The sequence below is a fragment of the Chlorocebus sabaeus genome, chromosome 7, assembly GCF_047675955.1.
Source record: "Chlorocebus sabaeus isolate Y175 chromosome 7, mChlSab1.0.hap1, whole genome shotgun sequence".
Lineage (NCBI taxonomy): Eukaryota > Metazoa > Chordata > Mammalia > Primates > Cercopithecidae > Chlorocebus > Chlorocebus sabaeus.
Window position 1 is genome coordinate 70849547 of NC_132910.1, and position 19629 is coordinate 70869175.

A 19629-nucleotide genomic window follows, 5' to 3' on the forward strand; every position below is an offset into this window, starting at 1 on the left:
GCTTCTAATATAAAACACTTTATAACTTTTATAAGTAAAAAAACAGTATTCAGAATATGATACTCCATGGTAAAATGTTGTATTAGTCTGTTTTCACACTGCTATGAAGAAATACCCGAGACTGAGTAATTAATAAAGGAAAAGAGGTTTAATTGACTCAGAGTTCTGCATGGCTGGGGAGGCCTCAGGAAACTTACAATCACTGTGGAAGGCAAAGAGAAAGCAGGCACATTCTTCACAAAGTCACAGGAAAGAGAAGCATGTGTGAAGGTGGAATTGTCAAACACTTATAAAACCATCAGATCTTGTGAGAACTCCCTCACTATCCCAAGAACAGCATGGGGGAAACTGCCACCATGATCCAATTTCCTCCCTCCCTTAACACATGGGGATTACAGGTCTCTCCCTTAACACGTGGAGATTACAATTTGAGGTGAGATTTGGATGGGGATGCAGAGCCAAATCATATCATTCTGCCCCTGGCCCCTCTCAAATCTCATGTCCTTTATGCATTTCAAAACGTTTCATGTCTTCCCAACAGTCCCCCAAAGTCTTAACTCATTCCAGCATTAACTCAAAAGTCCTAGTCTAAAGTCTCATCTGAGACAAGTCCCCTCCACCTAGGAGCCTGCAAAATCAAAAGCAAGTTATTAATAGTTACTTCCAAGATACAATGAGGGGGCAAGCATTGGATAAATGCTCCCATTCTAAATAGGATAAATTGGCCAAAATAAAGGGGCTACAGGCCCCATGGAAGTCTGAAATCCAACAGGGCAGTTATTAAATCTTAAAGCCGCAAAATAATCTCTTTTGACTTCATGTCTCATATCCAGGGCATGCTGATGCAAAGGGTGGCTCCCACAGCCTTGGGCAGCTCTGCCCCTGTGACTTTGCAGGGTTCAGTCCCCGTGGCTGCTCTCATGGGCTGGTGTTGAGTGTCTGTGGCTTTTGCAGGTACATGGTGCAAGCTGTCAGTGGATCTATCACTCTGGGGTCTGGAGGACAGTGGCCCTATTCTCACAGCTCCATTAGGCAGTACCCCAGTTGGGACTTTGTTTGAGGGCTCCAACCCCACATTTCCCTTCTGCACTGCCCAAACAGAGATTCTCTATGAGGGCTCCACCCATGCAACAGACTTCTGCCTGGACATCCAGGCATTTTTCATACATCCACTGAAATCTAGGCAGAGGTTTACAAACCTCAATTCTTAACTTCTGTGCACCTGCACACCCAAAACCACGTGGAAGCTGCCAAGGCTTGAAGCTTGCACCCTCTGAAGCAACAGCCTGAGCTGTACTTTGACCCCTGTTAGGTTGGATCTGGAGCAGCTGGGATGCAGGGCACCAAATCACAAGGGTGCACACAGCAGTGGGGCCTTGAGCCCAGCCCACAAAACAGTTTTTCCCTACTAGGCCTCTGGACTTGTGATAGGAGGGGCTGCCATGAAGTTCTCAGATGTGCTCTAAAGACATTTTCCCCATTGTCTTGGCTATTAACATTTGGCTCCTTTTTGCTTATGCAAATTTCTGCAGCTGGCTTGAATTTCTCCCCAGAAAATGGGGTTTTCTTTTCTACCACACAGTCAGGCTGCAAATTTTCCAAACTTTTATGTTCTGTCACCTCTTGGATGCTTTGATGCTTAGAAATTTCTTCTTCCAGATTCCCTAAATCATCTCTCTCAAGTTCAGAGTTCCACACATCTCCAGGGCAGGGGCAAATGGTCACCAGCCTCTTTGCTAAAGCATAGCAAGAGTCACCTTTACTCCAGTTCCCAAGAAATTCCTTAACTCCATTTGAGACCACCTCAGCCTGGGCTTCATTGCCCACACCACTATCAACATTTGATCAAAACCATGCAACAAGTCTCTAGGAAGTTCTAAGCTTCCCCACCTCTTCCTGTCTTCTTCTGAGCCCTCCAAACTTTTCCAATCTCTGCCCATTACTCAGTTCCAAAGTCTCTTCCACATGTTCAGCTTATTTTTATAGTAGTGCCCCACTACATTGGTACCAATTTCCTGTATTAGTCCATTTTCACACTGCTATAAAATACCTAAGACTGGGTAATTTAGGAAAGAGGTTTAATTGACTCACAGTTCCACATGGCTGGGGAGGCCTCAGGAAACTTGCAATCATGGCAGAAGGTGAGGGAGAAGCAAGAACCTTCTTCACATGGCAACAAGAGGGAGAAGCATGAAGAAGTAACTTTCAGATGCTTATAAAACCATCACATCTCATGAGAATGCACTCACTATCATCACGAGAGTCTTCTTCATATGGCGACAGGAGGGAGAAGCATGAAGAAGGAACTTTCCAATACTTATAAAACAGTCACATCTCATGAGAATGCATTCACTATCACGAGAACAGCACGGGGGAAATCGCCCCTATGATCCAAGCAGCTCTTTTCCTTAGACATGTGGGGATTACAGGTCCTTCCCTCGATATGTGGGGATTACAATTTGAGATGAGATTTGGGTGGGGACACAGAGCCAAACCCTATCAAATATGCTAACTTAAAAAACAAAAGTTTGCATAGGAGATACAAATTTGTAGAACATAAAGGTAAAATTTGTCAGCAAAGTACTATTGCATTTTAATTTCAAAGGGACTAAATTATACATGGTTAAAGTTTTTACCTGAAGATGTACCTTAGAACTAATTATTTTGTGTTTTAGTTTTAATGAGGAAAGTTTAAATATCTGTTTTTAAAGTCCCCATGAATACTTGTTCTATTCTACTAATATCTCTCACCTAGCAGTACTGTTTTTCAACAAACCTTTCTTTTTTGGATACCTACTATGCATGGTCAGTGCTAAATTGTCAATAGGATAGGATCCAAAGGTAAATTTGATAAAAATTCCTATCCTCGGGAGATAGAAAAATACATACACTTTTTTTTTTTATTATACTGTAAGTTCTGAGATACATGTGCAGAACACGCACGTTTGTTACATAGGTATACATGGGCCATGGTGGTTTGCTGCACCCGTCAACCCGTCATCTATGTTAGGTATTTCTCCTAATGTTATCCCTCCCCTAGGCCTCACTCCCTTACAGGCCCCGGTGTGTGATGTTTCCCTCCATATGTCCACATGTTCTCATTGTTAAACTCCCACTTATGAGTGAGAACATGCGGTGTTTGGTTTCTGTTCCTGTGTTAGTTGGCTGAGAATACATTTAATTAGAGTTAATTAACTACTTAGAGAAGTACTTCTAAAATTATTTTGGTGTCAGGACTCCTTCAATCTCTTCAAAATTATTGGGGATCCTAAAGAATTTTTGTTTGTTTAGCTTATATCTATCAATATTTACCACATTAGAAATTAAAACTGAAAAAACTTCAAATACAAGTATATGACAATAATGCATTCCTTTAAGTGTCAGTATGATAATATTATCTCATGTCATACAGCCACTGCAAAACTGTACTGTACATACACTTATGAGAAAATGAGAATGAAAATGCAAAAATGTCTTAGCATTAGTGATAAAATATTCTTGACTTTACAAAGCCTCTGAAAGGGTCTTCGAGACTCCCAGAGACTACAAGTTATCAATCAGTAAACTAGAGGAGATGTTTGATGCTATAGTTGATATGTCATCAAAACATCATGATGATACAGGAGAGAGAGAGAGTAATTTACATCAATCAACGACTAAATTTGCTAATGATTACCACCTCGCTAATACTGGTCTCCAATTGATCCTAGATTTCAATAAAAATCAAATAAATGAAATAAATAGCAATAATAGTTTTTATCAAGTAGTTCAGTTCATGAAATGAAGGCATTCCCCTGCCACCTTGTGGCAAGGTATCCTAATTAGGTATTAAAGGTTTTTTGGTTTTTTAGTTTTTTGTTTGTTTGTGTTTTACAATTACAATATATTTTTAGTTGCAAATTTAGATCTAGTTTTTTAAAATGTTGAGTCTACCACTTAACATTATAAAATTATATTTAGAACCTCTGAAACATGCCAACCTAATGCTAAATAGTTCTTCAATACAGTAAAAGCAAATAGGCTAAAATCCAACTGTGTTTTAAAGAACCAATAATTACGCGAAGTTTCCATAGTGCTTTGAATATAGTTGGACTTCAAAATTTCAAGATGACAAAAAAATAAGTTTTCTTTGTTATTCTCTAATGCATTTTCTCATCATGTAGTAAAAGAAACAGTAAGAGGAGTTTACAACTGCTACTACATTTAAGTTTTGTGAGCTCAACCTGGGGTGGGAGGTTGAGAAAATGTCCTAGAAAAGATCACTGGAGCAGACTCCGATTCCACTCTATCCAGGGAAGTTCCTAAAGGAATGTATGTTGCTGCAGCAAATGAAATATCTCAGTACATGGATACCTGGAAAGAGCAAGTGGGACAGCAATGGAGGACCAAAAGAACTTCAATCCTAAGAAAAATGGTAGGATGATACAAAATTGTCTAATGCTGTTACTCTTTCTTGGGTTAAACCATATTATCTTCCTTATGTCTTGTTTCTAACCATGACAATAAGACTAGATTTTATTATTTTACTGAGGCCCTTTTGAGCTTTTGTAAATTAGTAACTTACTGATAATCTTCATAAGCTTTTAGCATCCTTCCCAATCTTGAGAAGTACAATATAGCATAGTGTAGTGGTGCCAACCTGGGAGGATGTGAACATTTTGCAAGATACCTAAACATGAAGAGTTTTAAGGGAATCAATTTTCTGACACTTTACTTCCATATGTAGCTTTTCCCCAAAATTGTTCTGCCAGAAAACAAGCCTATATTCACAAAAGCCCAAGTACCACTTTATAAAGGATATGCAAATTCCTCATTCATTTTATAACTTACTAAAGTGCATTACTCTGAAGGCTAAACAAGTCTGGGTGCCTAAGGAAGGGGAAGTCTTTTCCAGTGATTAATCATAGCACCATAAACCTAGAGGGCTTTTAGGCTCTCCCAGCTTCATACATACTTTTGTTAAGGATAAAGCCCAGAAGTAGAAACTGGTATTTTTGCCACTTAAGAATGTGGTAAATTCAGGTATGTATAAAGGTATAAATTTTTATTTCACAATGTTGCTTATTTCCTTCTTTTGGTGTTTTGTTTGTTTGTTTGTTTTTTGACAAGGTCTTGCTCTGAGACAAGGTCTTGCTCTGTCACCCAGGCTGGAGTGCAGCAGCACGATCTTGGCTCATTACAACCTCTACCTCCAGAACCAAGGGATTCTCCCAAGTAGCTGGTACTACGGGCACACACCACCATGTCTAGCTAACTTCTGTATTTTTTATAGAGATGGATTTCACTGTGTTGCCCAGGCTGGTCTCAAACTCCTGGGCTCAAGCAATCACCCTGTCTCAGCCTCCCAAAGTGCTGGCATTACAGGTGTGAGCCACTGTGCCCAGACTTCTTTTGTCTCTTATTTCATAAAAATTCTTTTTTGAACTTCCAGAAGGAAGTTCATTAAGGAAATAGCAGAAAGAGCATCAGTAACAATTGTTAAATGCTTAAAAATAATGTTTTCTGCATATTTAAATGACAGGAAAGCTTTCGTATGCTTCTCAATATTATTCTCTAATATTTGAAAGCACCAAAGAATAACCTAAAAACATAGGGTAGTAAAGCTTTGTTTTAAATATAATTGATTATTTTCTGGAAATATTGAAAAATTTAAAATATATTTTAAAAACATGGTTAAAATTGTAATGAAATTTCTTTCACACTTAATGTTTTTTGTTCAATAGTGATTAAAATCTGTTTTTTCAAGTCATGTCTTGAAAATTTAACAGTTAATTGTAGTCTTACCAAAGTGTGTTAACACAAACCAGCAGGGAAAATTAGATAAACCATAATGATAATTACAACTGAATTTATCCATCACGATAATTCTAATGATAATTACTAATCTTGGTGGTAATTCACCCAATGAGAAGAGTCCACCAAGGCTATGCCACTTCAGGATAGAACACCTGATATCAAACTTGTGGTTCTTGTCTTTGGTTCTGTTTATATGCTGGATTACATTTATTGATTTGTGTATGTTGAACCAGCCTTGCATCCTAGGGATGAAGCCCACTTGATCAAGGTGGATAAGCTTTTTGATGTGCTGCTAGATTTGGTTGGGCCTGGCTTGTATTTTATACAATTTCAGAAATAAGTGTGTGTAACTTAACTAACCAGAGAAAGTACATGTGCATACCATATTTCATCAAATCAACAACAACACTGTTTATGAGATATACAATTATCTTTTGTTTCACTGGGAAGAAGCACTGCCCATTGGAGCCATGACCTGATGTTAATTGCCATTGATTATAAGATGACTCACAATTTCAGAAGTGTTAAAATGTAAATAAATTGCTTTAGAATGAATGGATTACAGTATTTTGTATAATCAATGTTTTTAATTTTCTTATTAAAGTATCATTTGTATACATTAAATTCACCCATGTTAGTGTACAGTTATGTGAGTTTTGACAAATGAAAGGTTATATAATTACCCTGCCACCAAAAGCAAGATGTAGAACAGTTCAATCACTCTTTAAAATTCTCCCATGTTCGTTTGTAGTCATTTCTTCTCCATATCATGAGTCTGACAACTATGAACCTGTGCTTTATTCCCATAGTTCTCCCTTTTCCAGAATGTCATATAAATATAATCATATAGTATGCAGCCTTTAAGTTTGACTTCTTTCACTTGGCATGATACTTTTGAGGTTTATCTATATTCTTGTGCACATCCATGGTTCATTCCTTTTTTTTTCTTTTGCTGAGTAGCATTTCATTGTGTAAATGAAACACAGTTAGCTTTTTCATTCATTAGGTAAAGGACATTTAGACATTTAGGTTGGTTTGAGTTTTTGGAGAATACAAATAAAACTGTCATAAACATTTATCTACATTGTTTTTGTCAGAATATAGTATTTATTTGTTTTTCTTTTCTTTTCTTTTCTTTTCGAGACAGAGTCTTGCTCTGTTGCCCAGGCTGGAGTGCAGTGGCACGATTTGGGCTCACTGCAACCTCTGCCTCCCTGGTTCAAGATATTCTCCTGCCTTAGCCTCCCGAGTAGCTGGGATTACAGGGGTGCACCACTGTACCTGGCTAATTTTTTATATTTTTAGTAGAGACGGGGTTTTGCCATGTTGGCCAGGCTGTTCTTGAACTCCTGACCTCAAGTAATTTGCCCAACTCAGCCTTCCAAAGTGCTGTGATTACAGGTGTGAGCTACTGTGCCTGGCCAGAATATAATTTTTTATTCCACTTGGGTAAATACTGAGTAACAGCTTGCTGGGCCATGTACTAAGTGTGTGTTTAACGTTGTTAGAAACTGACAGACTGTTTTCCAAAGTGGCTACACCATCTTGCATTTCCTCCAGCCATGTTTGATAGTTCCAGTTGCTTCGCATTCTTGCTTGCTGCAGTGAATATTGTCAGGTTTTGTTGTTATTTCTATTCTGATACGTAAATAGTTACACTTCCCAGTAGTTTTCCTAGTGACAAATTGGGTTGAGCGTCTGTTCAGTTGCTTATTTGCCATGTGTACCTCTTCTTTGGTGAAGTGTCTGTTCAAATATTTTGCCTGTTAAAAAAAATTGGTTGGTGGTTTGCTCAAAATTGAGTTTTGAGAATCCTTTATATATTCTGAATACAAGTCTTTTATCAGATTGTGATTTACAGTTTCAGCAAGTTCCCAGGTGCTGCTGATACTGCTGTGGTTTGGGGAGTAGAAATAGCTGCCCACAGGGCTTCTTAAACTTTAACATTCATAAAAACCACCTGGGGTGTGATGAGACCCAGTAGATCTGGAGCACACCTGAGATTCGGCACTACCAACCAGCTCTAAGAAGAACTCTGATGCTTCTGTGTTCACATCTTTGGCAGAAAGGGCTTAGGGGAACCACAGAAGGATTCCAAGGAAGAGTTACATTTCAGCCAAGATTGAAGGATGAGTATATGTCTCCAGAAAGATACAGGGTAGAGAATAATAGAAGGTGAGAGAGGAAGAAAAGAGAAGGATAATTTTGCAGAGGGCATAACATGACCCATGCCAGGTCGAATGAAAAAGGCAAAGACATTGGGGATGGAAGATGACCTGTTACTGAGAGGTAAGTCATATTACAAAAGTCATGTTTGAATTTTCTTTCCTGTAGGTAGAAGCGCATTTAAATATTTCAATCAGGAGAGTCATATGATCAGACTGTCAGTATAGAAATATGTCTCTGACAGTGGAATGAAAGTATGATTGGAAAAGAAACTGGAGGCTGGAAAACCAGTTGTTGCAATTGTGCAGTGAGAAATGACGGATATTTTAATTAAGGAATTACAATGGGGTGAAAGAGGAGAAGCCACATTAAGTGATGTTTAGGAAGAACAATCAACATGACTAGGTAAAAACTGGATGAAGGGGAGAGAGCAGGGGAAAGCTAGATGCAAACTGGGTGGTGTTATTTACCAGAATAAGGAATGTGTGTTTAAGGACTAAGTTTTGTGCAGAAGATGACCAGGTTAGTCAGATATGCTGAGGTTGAGGTAATTCCTGTATAGCCACCTGCAAATGTCTTCAGGATATTTGCAAAAGAATGGAGGGCAGAAGAGACGAACGGGTTGAAGTCATGAACTTGGTAGTAATCTGGTTCTGAGTGTTAATTGAAGTGAAGTTCCTTGATGAAATCTACAGAATACAAAAGAGATTAAAAGAGCCAAAGTCTCTTTTGCATCCAAGAGACACTCACATCCAAGAGGTAAATGAAAGAGGGGATCCAGTGAAAGAAAGGGAGGCATTTCTTTCAATAGGGGAAATTATTTTAATTTAAAATTCAGCAAGGAGGCAATATCAGTCTCAAGGAGTTGATTTGAAATTCTTTCTTTTAATATTTAATATATATGTTCACCCCTTATAGGCAGTAGATAAAATATTCTCCATTTTCATAATTTTCCTAAGATAAAGGATAATGATCATTTAATGTATGTTTAACTTTTGGTTTGTGGAAGGTCTTTCAAGCTTTGTTTTCTATTTAAGTCTTCAATTACTTCTCAGTAGAGAGCAAAACAAGAAAAATTGTGATTTCCTTCCTTGCATCTAAATCTGTATTTAATAACTGAATGTCTGCAAACAGTACCAGGCAATGCAGTAATTATAAGATTACTAAAGGGCATTGTTGGTATGAACATATTTCATTTAGATGCAAACTTTGGTGCTGTATTTCAGACACTTCAGAAATACACTGATCCATACTAGAAATTAGCAGAGATTTACAACATATTGATACTAACGGTTCAACACATGTTTACAAATATTTCTCTATTATTTGCTCCCAAGATAACAATTACTGTAGGCTTATGAAAGGGCGTGATCTAGCTCTTCTGCTCCATATTATATTTCAAGAAGGACTTCAATTGAAGGACTTGCGATTGAATCTTTAACCACATAGGTTAAGTACTGATTCTTCTATTTCTTAGATATTATTCTTGGGCAAGTTGGTTCAGTTTATTTCAACAATTTTTTTTACTAAATTTCTATTATTACCAAGTACTGGAGAAACAAAGCTAAATGAAATATAAATATGCATAGAACATTTCAAAATAATAAGAGAAGTAGGCACAGTGCGCTGTGAGTTTGAAAGAGATTCTCCTTATTCAGCTTGAGGAATAAGAGGTGGCCAGCATTTCTGGAGGAGAAGATGCCTGAGGTGATTTTTAGTCATGGAAGTCATCACCTTTTCTTCACCCCAAACCTGGTCATACATGTTCGTGTCTAAAACTCTCTTTTATTCCACTAAAAGAGAACAAAAATGCAGTGCAGAATGAATAATAGGGTGTGCCTGGGGAACCAAATGTAGTTTCGTATTACCAGAAATTAAAACATGAGATGTGGATTTGTCGAAGTTCAGGCAGATGTCATGGAGGCTTCACAGGCTGGGATGAAAGCTTGGCATGTAATTGAAGTAATTTGTTGACATAAGAAAAGTAGTCACAGTTAAATCTGCATTGCTGTTACATAACTCTGGTGGCAGTGTGTAGGGTGTATTTGAAGGGGGCAAATCTGGAACCATTTTTAATGCTTCAATGAGGCATGATAAGGGCTTGAACTTGGCCATGACAAAGTCTGGGAAAGGAAGGGCACAATTAAGAAAAAGTAAGGAGGTAACTACTTATGACAGTGCTTGTTGAGCTAGAAAAACCACAGCTTTAAGAGCGAGTGAGGCCTGAACTTGAACCCCAGCTTAAATACTTAAAAGCTTGAGCCTTTTACAAGTGACGGTAATTCTTGATTTTCTGTAATCCTAAAAGCGAGGGTGACTTTGCTTTGTGTCATCCTAGGCATTAGTCATAATTTAAAGCACCTAAAATAAATAATTACCAAAGGTCAGTTCCTGGTCAACATAAGTAAACAAACCTGTTTCCCCTATACTTCCTTGTACCTAAATTCCCCCTGTACCTACTTACTTGTACCTAAATTCCCCTACACTTCCTTTTACCTAATCCTTGCCCTCTGCCTCAGGGTAAGAGAATAGCTGCCTTCAGTTTATTCTCCCCGGAAGCTATGCAGAGCCTTCTGACCTATCAGAAGGTTTGTGCCCTCTCCATATTTCTCCCACCACACTGACCAATCTCCTATTTGACCTTTTAGGCTCTTAGCTTAAATGCCATGTGAATAGGGTCATTGTTTTAGGTTATGGATTTCTTCTTATTAAGAGACACTATGTAAGAGTTCTTTCAAAACTATCATAGAGAGAAATACTTGCTATAAATAATAATAATAATAATAATAATAATAATAATAATAGCAAGCAGGGTGAAAAACAGTGGCTAGAAGAATGTCATCTGTCAGTGGATATGCTCATTCATGGGCAGGCTCTACTTTTCATGTGTTAACTCTTCCCATTTTACAGATAAGAACACGTAGAGAGGCTGAGGTGGGCAGATCACAAGATCAGGAGATCGAGACCATCCTGGCTAACATGGTGAAACCCTGTCTCTACTAAAAACACAAAAAATTAGCCGGGTGTGGTGGCGGGTGCCTGTAGTCTCAGCTACTGGGGAGGCTGAGGCAGGAGAATGGTGTGAATCTGGGAGGCAGAGGTTGCAGTGAGCCAAGATCACACCACTGCACTCCAGCCTGGGCAACAGAGCGAGGCTCTGTCTCAAAAAAAAGAAAACAAACAAACAAACAACCAAAAACCAAAAACCACGTAGAGAAAACCATGGAAATTAATAAGCTTTTCAGAAAAATATATGCTCTCCCACTTCATATTCAAAGATTAAACTTGACATGGATGTTGAAGACTTGAATAGAAAGAGAAGTAACACTTACCTGATTTCTACTTCTCAAATGCATTTTGAGATCCTTCTCATGTCCCCAAGTTTGATATCAGGTGTTCTATCCTGAAGTGGCATAGCCTTGGTGGACTCTTCTCATTGGGTGAATTACCACCAAGATTAGTAATTATCATTAGAATTATCGTGATGGATAAATTCAGTTGTAATTATCATTATGGTTTATCTAATTTTCCCTGCTGGTTTGTGTTAACACACTTTGGTAAGACTACAAGTAACTGTCTCCAGTTAAAAAAGAAAAGTTAAATGCACTCTGAGAATTATTTCATATATCTATTATCTACCTTCACTTGTGATACCAAAGAAGTAGTTTATAGGGCACAGATGCTTCAGCAATGTTGAGTGTATAAGTCATACATCGGTTGGAATAGAAAGGGTTTTGAAATGCTCTAAATCCAACTCAGACTGGTACTAACTTATGAATAAGCAATATTTTTTTGGACAACTATTGAGTATCATGTCCATATGTGTTTTTCTAAAGGCTTTTAAATGGTGTTTTGATTCTAAGTGTCAATTGCTGCATTTCATCAAGTAACTGCCACAGGCCCCTGCCCAAACATAGCATTTTTGATGACTCTGTTACCAATAAGCAAGATTTAAAACCAAACCAAACCAAACCAAAACAAAACAAACCAGCCGTCCGTTGAAAGTTTGTCTGTTGGTCTACCTCTAAAGGGTCAGCAAATGAGTTACAGATGGATCAGTATTTACGTTCCCTGACAAGTCCTGAGGGCGTGGTGGATGTTTCCTGAGGTACCACAACACAGCATTTAAGGCTTCCATTTGAAAGCAGACCCTGCTTAAGAGAGAGTAGAAGGAAGCGGGCTGCACATCGAGCTGTGGGAGTGTGAGTGGTTCAGCACTCTTTTCTCTAGGCGAAGGTTGCTGTTCATTGTTACAAAGGGTGGACTTTGTAACGGACTTTGTAACACCCTTTGTAACACAGAGAGAAGATCTGTGTTTGTCTGGGATGGCTGGCTTCCTTTCAGCTTCTCCTTTCCCTCCTCAGAGACTTGTCCTACCAGTGACACTCTGACATGAATCTTCAGGTGGACACTGTCCTCCCATTCTATAGGGCTTGGCCCAAATATCACCTTTTTATTTTTTATTTTTTTATTTTTTATTTTTTTGAGATGGAATCTTGCTCTGTCGCCCAGGCTGGAGTGCTGTGGCCGGATCTCGGCTCACTGCAAGCTCCACCTCCCGGGTTCACGTCATTCTCCTGCCTCAGCCTCCCGAGTAGCTGGGACTACAGGCGCCCGCCACCACGCCCGGCTAGTTTTTTGTATTTTTTAGTAGAGACGGGGTTTCACCGTGTTAGCCAGGATGGTCTCATCTCCTGACCTCGTGATCAGCCTGCCTTGGCCTCTCAAAGTGCTGAAAATATCACCTCTTTACAGGCAGTTTTTCTGATCATCTTCTCCAAGCAGATGCCCCTTACTCCTCTTTGCCATTGCACTCACTTATTTTCTTCACATCATCTCTTGCAAGTTCTGTGTATGTAGACTTTAAGAAATGACCAGTCATCCCTTTTGGGCTGTAACTTCAAGAGTCCATGTCTGTCTGGTTCTTCAGTGTTCATTTACTACAGATCATTGCACATAGCACTCAGTAAATGTTTATTAAATAAATGTTGAATGAAGGGTTTTATGGAATGAACGTATTTCCCACCTTAAGTCTTTATTTATCTCCTTGATTAATGTTTGTTGTTTATGACAACTTTTCAAAATTAATTAAATTTAATCAAATTACTGCTATTTTAGTGGAAAACATTATCTTCTCATCTTTAAAAACAAAAGAATTAGCATCAGAGTTCCTTTTGGAAAGAGAACTTTTCCTCTAGAAAAATAGCTGTATAGGCCACTTCAGTTGAGTTAGGAGAAACACCAAAAGTATGGCTTATACCATTAAAATGGAAAAATGCTGCTAGGTGAAATGTTCAACTGAATATGTTTGTCGTAATCTGAGGCTGGAGGAGGGAGCCATGTCACGTGGTGAGACTCTGAAACTTTCTAAGAAAGCACTTAACAATTAAGCAGATGAACAGTTTCTTGAAGCAGGGTAGTCAAAATCTTTAGAGAGCACAGTTGTCTAATATCTGCTTTAAAGTTGTTAACATGTTCTGCCATAAATTGCTTTTATAGCATCAAACTTTGGAAAAATCTGCATCTCTCTTTCAAGGTCTTAATCTCTGAAGTATTGTTCTTATTTTTGTTATCATTGAGAATGTGACTCATATGTTTGCACCTTTTCCTAACCCAGTCAAGTCTGGGGAAACACCTGCTAAATATAAAATCCACACACTTAAGGGCATTTACTTTTTCTCAATACACCAAACATGCAGTTAAGAAGTGAATGTCATGAAGTGGACATTTGAAAAAAATCATTCCTTCCTTGAGATGTAAAAATTAGTAAGGAAAACTCAAGTTTTACCTTTTTGGTTCAAAAATTATAGGTGGGTAATACCTTGTTAAAATATATAAATTCATAAATTATCATGATTGCCAAGCCACACATAAAATTATGCTTTTGCTTATACAAAATGAGCCTGATTGTACATTTACAGTTCTATGGGCATGATGGCTTGCCCTCTTAAACCTCAGAGGAGAGAAAATTCTCCTTCAGCTACCATTTTGCAGAAAAGTATCTCTTTCTTTGAGATGCCTGTAATACATGGCTGTAGAACAGATTCAAGGAGGGCTTTCGAAATGGGTTTAAAGCAGGTTCATATCTGGTTTTTCAGCTGATTTTATATTCACATATTTTCTTTTGAATTACTCAGTTTTGCTTTAGTTGTCCAGTGTTCTGCACCAGGATTATTTATGTTCAGCTGAGCCTCAAGAAAGAAATGTACAGGGAGATGGTGATGATTAGAGGAAAAGAGCATAGGATTTATAATTTGGAATCAGCCACAACAGGGATGGCTTAGTCATGTTGCTTAACATCTATGAAAATCATTTTGCTCAACTGTAGAACAGATTTATTTAGGATTACTTCTGCTACATTAGGCAAATAAGGGTACATTTTGAGAGTTGAATGGTTACAGTATGCAAATTAGGCTATTAGCTTATTCTCCATCTCATATCTGCAACTGTCTCTGCATGAAACATCTTTCTCTCTCCTGTTTATTTACTTGGTTAAATTCTTGTCCTTCAAAGTGCATTTCCCTTGACAGAGAGCCTTTCCTGACTTGTTGGTGTCTATTACATGCCCCTTCTTTCATGTCCAGTTTCATGACTTAACATATGGTTTTGAAATTGTTTCTTGACTTGCCCATTTCCCACATTTGTCTCTGAGTTTCAAGAAGGCAGGAATCTTACTTTTTAAAATCATTTTGCCCTCCATGTCAATTACAAGCATCACTCTGATGGACAGTCAGCTCTCAATAAATATTGACCTAATGATTTATTTGTTGATTCTTCATGTCGTATTTACATTTTCAAGGAGGAATAATCAACTATGTTTAAAAATTTGGCATTACAATTACATGCTTTGTTTCTGGTTTTACATAAGCTTTTTAATAGAGGAATGATGGAATGTTAGATCAGCAAGAGGTCTTGGAATTCATGTAATTCAGTAACAGAATTTTGCACAGGAGAAAATGAAAATCAAGATAAATTAATCAATAATTAATAATTAATGACAGAACCAGTATTTCAGAGAGGCAGGCTCTGTTCAAAGGGGAATGTTTATGGGTTTGAGGTCAAATATGTATTAAACTCTGAATTAGTAACTTGGCTCTGGCTAAGACATTGACCTTTCCAGTCTTCAGTTTCTTCACCTGTAATACAAAGAGGATATTCAGGAAAGAGAATGTTCTTGTGATGATTAAACAAGTTAATATACAATAAAGTGTATATAATTGCACAAAGATATATAACAATAGTCACAACTAGTTATTCTTAGGATTCTTATTCGAGAACTCTCGATGCTGCCTCTGATTCCAACAGAAAACACTTAACCAAGGCTCTGAATGACTTCAATGCCACAACAGATAGGTGAGAATGGCCTTTCTGGTTTTAAAAAGGACCTTTGCAATTAAGTTATTAAGTGCTCCTGCAAATACCTACTAAGAAAACAACTGCCCATTTGATTTCTATCCAGTCTCTCTTTTTTCCTTCAGTTTAATTTTCCAGCTTCAAGATTGTTAAATAGTACATGCTGTCTGGATTCTGACCTGCAAATAACAAGCTGTCATTTGTGAATTTCTTCCTAAATTAAAGATAATTAGAAGGGCTCATTTCTTGTGATTAATGTTTGGAAGAGAACTGGGACTAGAATATTCTTGGCTTATTATTTTGCCATTCTAAAACAATGCTGACATTTGATTCTCATGCTAAGCTATTCTAAACACTTCTTAGCCATCAGAAATCTAGTATGTGGGAGCTTGTGCTAACACGCAAATGTTTAGGGTTGATATTCAGAGTTAAATCTTACTGTTGCTTAGTGGTAGACAGTGATAGTAAGGGGAAGAAAAAAAGAAGGCAGGAAGGGAGTGCCCTTGTGTCTATACCTTTTCTTATCTGAACAATAAATTCATGCATAAATTTTATACATGAATGCAGAAACTTTTCTCTTGGGTTCCTAAAGTCGGGCAACCCTGCTCATCCAGATGTTGTTACAGCTATGACTTCTTTCTTATTAAAAATAAGGATGATTGTACCTCATCACTGGAAGAGGCTGTTCCTTCATGCTGGGCTCACCTTCATGTTTTATGTGACATTCTTAACAGTTTTACTTCTGCATGCAGCTACTTTTGCCATCAAGTCCAAAGCAAAGCCAAAGGATTAATAGTTCACGACACTTCCAACTACTCTGAAAGATGTATAGAATTGGTTTTAAATTAATATCTCTAATTTTTAGAAAATTTTCTAGAGAATATAATTCACTTTCTTTTAATTACTCTTCAGTTTTAATTCTTTGCTACCGAGGCAAAAATTTAGTCTAATTTTCTGCCATCTGAAGGTCTTGCAGGTGGCTACAGTCTTTATAAGCCTTCTGATCTCATTTAAACATGAACTTGCTGTAGTTCCTTAGGCAATATGTCTCCCAGTTCCTTCACTAACCAGTTTGTCTCCTTTTATGTGCACATCAGTTTTCCAGTGTTTCTCTAAAAGGGTGGAGGCTACAGACACACTATTTGAAGCCCTTGACCTCATGCTACTCATACATGAAATTAATGTTTCTATTTCTCTCTTTGCTGACTCTCTTTCCAGGGTTCCTTGTCTCTTTCTTGGCTTCTTCATTACTTTCCTTTCCTACTGAAACTTCCTTCTTTTTGTTACTCTCCTAGAACCTAGAAAAAATTACATTAAGTAGTTTTTCTAGCTTGTTTTTAGTATGTTCCTTGCTAACTGTTAACTACATTTTCACAAAATAATCTATACTTTGTGGAATAAATGAATAAATTACAAAACTATTTGACTTAACAGAAGTTTCCAAGGGGAAAGTAAAAGTTCATATTCCCCGCTACTATCCTCCTGTTCTACTCACTAAAGATAAGCACCATTAATGGTGTTTATCTTTATACTTAGAAAGTATATATGTGTATATGTGTATGTATACATGTATATGTGTGTGTGTATATATATACTTTCATATATACATATATACTTTCTAAGTATAAATGTATATATACACACATATATGTGTATATATACATACAGCTTATAAGATATATATCTTATATACAAGGCTACATATCTTAGCCTTGATATATTTTTATATGATATATTTATATAAACATATTTGTTTGTTTATTTATATCAAATAGATACATGCCAGATTTGTATTAGTTTGTTTTCACACTGCAATAAAGACATACCTGAGACTGGGTAACTGATAAAGAAAAGAGGTTTAATAAGCTCACAGTTCTGTGGGCTATACAGGCTTCCACTTCTGGGGAGGCCTTGGGAAACTTACAATGATGGTGAAGGTGAAGGGGAATCAAGCATGTCTTCACATGGCTGGCAGGAGAAAGAGAGAGAGCAAAGCGGGAGGTGCTACAAAATTTCAAACAACCAGGTCTTGTGAGAACTCTATCACGAAAACAACGAGGGGGAATTCTGCTCCTATGATTCAATCACCTCCCACCAGGGCCCTCCTCTAACATGGGGAATTACAGTTCAACGAGATATGGGTGGAGACAGAGAGCCAAACCATATCAAGGTTCAAATTGTGTGTGTGTGTCTGTTTATTTTCCTTCGTTTCTTTAAAACAGAGTGTCGTGTCACTCTATCACCCAGGCTGGAGTGCAGTGGTAAGATCATGGCTTATTGTAGTTTCTACCTCTTGGGCTCAAATGATCATCTTGCTTCAGCCTCCTGAGTAGCTGGGACGACAGGTGCATGCCACTATGCCCAGCAATTTTTTCATTTTTTGTAAAGATGGAGTCTCACTATGTTTCCCTGGCTGGTTTCTAACTCCTGGCCTCAAGCAGTTCTCCCCTGGGCCTCCCAACGTGTTGGGTTTACAGGAGTGAGCAAATATGCCTGGCCCCCAATTTCAAATAAGAGCCTCTAGTTGTGCAAATAACTAAGTTTAATTTTTATACATGAATTTAATTTTTTATGGAACTCCCATTATTCTGATTGCCTCTAAGTTCTGGGAGATCAAATAGCATCAAGGAGATGGGGTCAGCTCATCTGTGTCACTGTCATATTTCTGTATGGGCCTCTACCTATCACTTGTTGTTTGTTTCTTGGATCATCAGCTTGGCCCTATCTGGTCATTTATTCTCCCCCATTTTTTGCCTTACACTTGGGCATTTGTTATTGAACACCAAAAGCCAAAAAATTGATTTTTTAAAAATAGTCTTGTATATTTTTCTGCATTATCCTCTTCTGGAGACATAAAACTCACTAGCTGCTGCCTAAATGAAGATAAATGTCAGAGTAACAGTAACATGTATATGAAAAAATTAAATATATTATCCTAATAACTATATAGATATGTTAATCGAATATTCAGTGGGAATTTCCTGTTTTTGTGGTATTTTGACTGAAGCCTGGAAGATGAGAATAATAGATTATAAAGTACCTGCACATTTTCAAGAGAGACAGAAAATCAAAGGGCTTGCTAAGAAGTGGCTAAATTAGTCTGTGGACATCCACCCCCCGCCGCCACCACCCTTACCATCCAATCTATATAAACAGAAAAGCAGAAATGTAAGATAATGTATTGAAGAAAGGTAATTTGTAGAAGTAAGGAGTGCTTTGGTCTTTTTTCTTCCCTGTGCAGGTGTTGCCATTATTCCAGGGTAGGTAGGAGGAGACACCGAGAAAATCACTTAGAGAAATTTGGGAAGGTTCTTGCAAGGAAGCAGTGGCTTCTCACTATCCAACTGGAGTCTTTTTGAGCTGCTGAAACTCAGGACCATTTCTGAGGACACAGGGATGGAGCACTGCAAGTTATTGGAAGAGCTCGAAATGCATCCTTTTTGTCTGCGGCCAGGGGCTGTAGGGAGAATGTCAATGACAGCTGCTTCAGAAGTCATGAAAGTGGGAGGTAGGAGGGAATACTGGAGCTGCTCAAGAGGCTACAGACAGAGAGAGAAAGAGAAGAGGAGAGGGAGAGAGAGAGAGAGAGAGAAAGAGAGAGAGAGAGAGAGAGAGAGAGAGAGAGAGAGAGAGAGAGAGAGAGAGAGAAAGGCAACTCTACTTTTTTCCACTATTTTATGGAGCCTATAGGACAAGGCGAAGCGGTTAGGTTGAGCTGTCCTGATGAGACACTGCCCCGGGTTGCTGCCTTCTCCACAGAAGAGATCCTAGGAGTGAGGAACTGTGAGGTGGGTAGGTCACTGGGGGCTGAGGCTAAGGGAAGAATCAAGAGGTCAGTCAGAGAGTACATCAGCCATGTAGGGAAACTATGAAATGATTCTTTTCCTCTAATCTCCATTCCAGTTGCACTGAGTGTGGAAGATTCCCGGAACTGTAAAACCAGCACGTTTTTATTAGTGATTTTCAAAAGCGGAGGGAGTGCACGAATAGGGTGTGGGTCACAGAGATCACATACTTCACAAAGTAATACAATATCACAAAGCAAATGAAGGCAGGGGGAGATCACAGGACCACTGGATGAGGAGAAATTAAAATTGCTAATGAAGTTTCGGGCACCCATTGTCTTACCAGGAAACAGGATTTGAGAACAGATAACCTGTCTGACCATAATTTATTAGGTGGGAATTTTCTCATCCTAATAAGCCTGGGAGCACTATAGGAGACCTGGGCTTATTCATCCCTTGGCTTCGACGGACGCCTTAAGAAGGGGCCATCTATAACCCTATCTTCAGGGTGCATTCTCTTTCTCAGGGA

General features: G+C 38.2%; 1 long non-coding RNA gene across 1 annotated transcript; it reads right to left on the reverse strand.

Annotated features, from left to right (window-relative positions):
• Positions 1 to 14946: 14946 nt before the first annotated feature.
• Positions 14947 to 18772, reverse strand: LOC119620470 (uncharacterized). Its single transcript, XR_005236963.2, has 4 exons — positions 18606 to 18772; positions 17240 to 17283; positions 16488 to 16613; positions 14947 to 15098 (listed from the first exon to the last, which is right to left on the reverse strand). It is a non-coding gene; the product is annotated as an uncharacterized lncRNA (long non-coding RNA).
• Positions 18773 to 19629: the final 857 nt, after the last annotated feature.